Here is a 6,078-nt window from a genome sequence, read left to right on the forward strand (position 1 = left end):
TAAAGAGAAGTTAAAATAACAAAGTGTTTTAAGCCAGAAACTAGCTCAACTAAAAAGCCACTTATTCTTACATATTTTTCAACAGGAAAAAGAAAAGGCATCCACATCTTCTCTTCAAATCAAGTCACCTGATCAATGGGTGTATATACCATCATACTGCGGTCTAATACTGCAGTTACAGATTATTTTACTATTACTATTTAAGCTGCTAATGAGTTGGCTGCAGTACACATTGCCTGTGGCAGCTTGATCTGAATGAGATATTGCATCGCTCTTCTGTTTTCAAACTGTAGGGACAGAACGTGACTTGCGCTCACCGAATTAATAAAACCAGAAGGGGTGGTTTAGCTGTTACCTGAAATTCTGGGTCTTGCTCTTATTTCACAGCCTTAGGCTTGATACTAAGGCAAGTCGACAACAAAAGGACTTGTTAAGCAGGACTGGACTTTGTTCTGCGTGGACAATTCATGTCTTTGCTCAGAATTAATTTCTAGAGTCAGCAGACTTATAAACTGGTGTTCCTGATTCTTGGTTTTGAGATACCTCTAGGAAAGAAAAACAGATTTGTTTTTCCTGCAGCAGTGACTGTAACTCACTGAAGTTTTTGATCCCTGAAATGGAAACCTGAATTTATGTGTGTAATATTTCAGCCTTCAGATGTGTAGAGAGAAGTACCAATACACTCAGTTGCCTGGATTCCCAACTCCAAGTTGGTATCAGCTCTATACGACACCATTCAAAACGGGGATGACACCTTTGGTGTCCATACAGACCACTGATGTGTTTTATGATCTCTACAGGTACAGAGATCAGCCTCAACCTTTTGAAAAACACAAACACAGCCAGAAGTTTCAGAGACTCTTAGCCATGGCCTAACTTTATGTATGCAAAATGAGGCAGAAGATCAAAAAATAAATGATGGTACTGAGTATATGCTTACCAACATGAGCACCTGGAAATGGAGGTACATTGTCACTTTAACAGCTATTTGAGCACAGGGGAGGGAAGGAGATAACTTCTCATGTCACTACATGTGTTTCAGGAGTTTAAAATGCCTATGGTGTTTTGTTTCAAGGGTAGGGTTTTCGTTCCATTACAAGCAAAAAAAAACTGGCAGAAAAGCTGCTGTGATGCAGGTAACTGTTGCGTAACCATTCTGACATGCTTTGAAATGTACTAATTCATATGCACTTTGGCTAATGAGCAGCTACTCATCATCATTATACAGCCTGCATTGTACAACCAAGAAAATGAATATGTCATGTCCTCTTTTGCCATTTGACTTCATTGATTTGCCAACATAATGTATGCTCTAGAAACTCACTTGTGTGTTTTTCTCTCTGATACTTTTGTTTCTAATAAGTGGTCTCTAATGATGGAGTTTCCTCAGCATTAACACCCTTGGATCTTCACAAATAGACTGCTGTTGAAAAATGGTTCAAATTACGCCATGAAAGAAAGTAATTAGATTTTACTCCAAACATCAGCAGAAGGATGAGCAGTTAGTTTTGTGTGACTGTGCCTGTGAAAAACAAGCATGTGGTTGAAAGGAGCTAGAACGCTACGTATTTTTTTGGTTCCCAGTTGCTTCTTGAGGTCTGTATGACTTTCTTGTGCGGGGCATCTTTGTTAATGACTTTATTTAGTACAGTGTCTGTTGGCTTACTGCTACTTGTGGTGTGGTCACTAGGTGGCTTGTGCTCTTGGCTCTGCTGAGGCAGTCCTTTCTGTCTTCCATGTCAATTTCTCTTTTTCCCACTGGAGTTGGGGCTTAGCACTTTGTAGCTGGCTACACTTTGAGCACCAGGAGTAATATCTCGCCATTAATGGAGCACTTTGTCTAGGCTAAATCACTGCTGGAGAATTACCAGAAATGCTATGATAGTGTCATAGAATTGGCTAATCAGGCCAGGCAGAGCAACATCATAATGCTGCTCCACTGATAATTTTGGGGCAACTCTACTTCTGGTTAATTATGGAATGGCTGGTAGTAATTAGATTTAAAGTAATGTAGCCTTGGAGACTGATTACATAACAAATTATCAATGTGAAACTGAGTAACACAGAATACATTTCAAGAGAAAAGTGCCACAACTATACAACAGTGTGGTTTTGCATTGTAGTAGAAAGAATGTTGAATTGTTCAGGTATCTTGTGACACTAACATGAGGTTGTTTTCTTTTCATCCAGTACTTGCATGGTACTGCTTGCTCACTTCTCCAGATATGCATACATCTTCCTATGTCTTCTTCCACTTTTTATTTTATCCTGTTCCTGGGGTTTATATGCATTGGGAGCTTTGAAACGAGAGACAGTAGTTTGAAAACATCACGGCTGTAATTTCTTTGACAAACCTGCTGAAATGGTTCAAAATATTACTGACTTTTCAAGATGCCACTAATTCTTTGAGATGTTAAAAGAACGGTTCCATTTAGATTTTTAACAACCTTCCCTGGCCTCCAAAAAAAAGAAAACCTTTATTGGAATTCTGCATATGTGTAGGATTGGAGAGGGCACATGATTTGAAATAGGTTTTTACTTGCATAAGCACACAGACACACCAGCCTTTGATGTTTCTTGAGTTTCAGGACACATGCTCAAAGAAAATAAAGGCTAAATTAAGATCTCCACAACTAGAATGGTAACATTGAAAAATAAAAGATCTCCACTGAAGAATGGTAGTTACATGCATGTCATGAAGATTTGTAAGTAGTATTATTTGTTAATCTTGTGAGTCTTTGTGTTCTATAGCAAAGTAGCTATACCACTACGTACAGATCTGACAAGACTTGTGTAGACTTCAGGCTTAATAGAAATGCCTGGAAAACTGATGAGTAGCCATCAATAGTGTAACATTCTTTGGTGAGTTGACCTTGGCTGGCTGCCAGCTGCCCATCCAGCTGTTGTATCATTCCCCTCTTCTCAACAGGATGGTGGGAAAAAATATGGCAAAAAGCTTGTGGGTCAAGATAAAGGCAGGGAGATTACTCACCAATTACCATCACAGGCAAAACACACTCCACTTGGGGAAATAAATTTGATTTATTGCTAATTAAAGAGAGCAGGATAATGAGAAATACGAACAAATGTAAAACTACTTTCCCCCCATCCCTCCCTTCTTCCTGGGCTCAACTTGACTCCCACTTTCTCTACCTCCTCCCCCCAGGCAGTGCAGGAGGACAGGAATGGGGGTTGTGGTCAGCTCATCACATTGTCTCTGCCGCTCCTTCCTCCTCACACTCTTCCCCTGCTCCCGCGTGGGGTCCTTCCCATGACAGACAGTCCTCCATTAACTTCTCCAATGTGATTCCTTTCCAAGGGCTGCAGGTCTTCAAGAACTGCTCCAGCATGGGACCCTTCCACAGGGTCATAGGTCCTGTCAGAAAACTTACTCCTTTGTGAGCTCCTCTCCACAGACCACAGCTCCTGCCAGGAGCCTGCTCCATTTTGGATTCCCCACAGAGTCACAGCTTCCTTCACAGTATCTCCATCCACTACAGTTTATGGTCCTCCACAGGCTTCATTGTAGATATCTGCTCCACGGTGGTCCTCCATGGGTTCTGGAGGGACAAAATGTGTCACCATGGTCTTCATCACAATGTCTAAGAGGCATTGTTCTCATATTCATTCTTACCCGCAGCCTGGGTCATGCCCAGGATTCATTTGCAGATGCAACCTATGTTTCATGATCAATTTTAGAATCAACAGATGTGTCCTTGCGTAGTCCTGCATAGGGTCCTGCAAAAGCTGCCACTTGAACCAGGTGCCGGATTTCCTATCAGACATGCTGAAACAGAGGAGAGAGCTGTCAGACTGTGACTCAGATTGACTTTGGGCAAAGAAAAATCTTTTTTTGGGAAAATCCTGGCTGCATTAGGAAATTGTGGTCTGTTTTTATGATCTCTCATTTCTAGAGATGGTGCTGGCTTTGATGCTGCTACCTTGATCTTTCTTTAACAGATAGTAGAGTGAGTTCAGACCATAGGCTATGAGATGTGAGGTAAGTCCATTAGAGGTTTTTCTGGTTAATCCCTTTGCATCTCATCTCAATAATGTAATGAGAAGGATGTAATTCAGTTTTCACACTCTTCAAAATGGCCACTGATGAACTGGTTACTTAGCTACTTCATAGGAACATTACCTGGATCTACCTGTCTGCTGAAACTGCATCTCATGTCCCTCCTTTTTGGTCCCTTATGCACAACTTGACTTCTCTTGCTGTCAGGACTGGCTCCAAAGTTCACAAGAGAGTAGGGAGAGTTGAGGAGCGGTGACTTTTGCAGTAAGTGAAGAGCAAGGAAGAATTTGCAAGCAGCTGTGTTGTGGTCATTATTTAGGTAGTCTCTGTGCTCTCAGCTGGAGCTTACCTGAAGGGCCTCTTTGCTGCTTGTTGTAGTAACAGCTTCCTTTTATATGTTTGTTGATTACCCTGATGCTGGCTTCCAAAAGGAGTTTGAGACAACTCTTTTGCTGTGTCAGTCTACTGCTATCGGCTGAGCAGATAGTTTCATTTTCTTCTTACTGGTGTGCCCCTTTGTGCAGCTGCTTTTTTGGAGACCCACATCAGCATCAGAACTTCGCTGTGAGTACCATTCCTTACGACCATACATCATGAGCACCTCCATCAGGAAGCATCAAGCATTCAGCTGTCACTTGACTGTGACCCTAAAAAGAACAGTGTATGCTCTTCTCCATCCAAAACAGATTTCCCAGCATAAGACAATTTCTGACCTATCAACACACCTTCAAATATGTTCACTGGGACTTTGCCTTTTCCCCACTAAGCGTAGCCATGAACAAAATACTAACTAGTTTAGATGCCAACTCAAAAGTTCTGTAATGAAAGGGAGTAGGATGGAAGCTTCGTTTTTTTTGTCCCTTTTTTATACCTAGCAGCTTGACTAAATCTGTGGGCAGTACACTAAATAGGTAGCATGCTAATGGTAAGTACATTAATCCTACTAAAGCAGAGATAGGCAGTCAAGTACTTATAGCCATGGCTTACTGTAGAATAAATGACAACTGCTGCAACAAGAACAGCCCCGGAGAAGGACTATTTTATTGCATTGGAAACATGGTCAGAGTCAATAGCTAGCTGGAGAGCAGAGCTGCCAGCACTTGGTGGGAGGGAGACACTGACACAAGAAACAGGAAAGAAGTATTTGTGTAGGTCCTTCTTTACCTTCATAAGGAGCAGCAGCTAATCAAAGATCTTCAATTCACAAAGTTTTTTCAAAAATAGGTGATTGTCTGATGTCAGGAGGAATACTCACCACTTTGTAGGTAATATGTAGCATTAATAATTTGCTGCTTCAGTGTAGGAAAAGTGCCTCTGAAATGGTTTTTCTTTCTTTTTTTTTTTTTTTGGTGGAAGGGGAGAGGCAGGTTGTGAGATGTCTTGCATGAAATATCAGTATGATAGTCTGAGTGGAAGTGAGGGAAGAGCAGTTGCAGATGCAGGAGGAATGGTATTTGCTTTTATCTGTCAACAGTGACATACTGACCCAGAGGTGTCTTTGCATCCTGCCTCTCAACTTTTGCAATGAGTTTGTTCTTTGACATCAAGATGCATTTTTCCATGGTCTTCTCCTCAGAATGCCAAGACCAGATTAATAGTTCAAATTTTTATATTTCCACTCTTGTTAGTATGGAAGATACTATTCCTGCCTGGAGTCCTGCATCCAGCTCTGGAGCCATCAGTACAGGAAAGACATGGAGATATTGGAGAGGGTCCAGAGGAGGCAACAAAAATGATCAGAGGGCTGGAACAGCTCTGGTGTGAGGAAAGGCTGAGAGAGCTGGGGTTGTTCAGCCCACAGAAGAGAAGGCTCTGGAGAGACCTTATAGCGGGCTTTCAGTACCTAAAGGGGGCCTACAGGAAGGCTGGAGAGGGACTTTCTACAAGGGCCTGTAGTAAGCGGACAAGGGGTAATGGCTTTAAACAGAAAGAGAGTAAATTCAGATTAGATATAAGGAAGAAATTCTTCACCATTAGGGTGGTGAGGTAGCAGAACAGGCTGCCCAGAGTAGCTGTGGATGCCCCATCCTTGCAAATGTTCAAGGTCAGGCTGGATGGGG

Source organism: Streptopelia decaocto, assembly GCF_964273445.1.
Source record: "Streptopelia decaocto genome assembly, chromosome: Z".
NCBI lineage: Eukaryota > Metazoa > Chordata > Aves > Columbiformes > Columbidae > Streptopelia > Streptopelia decaocto.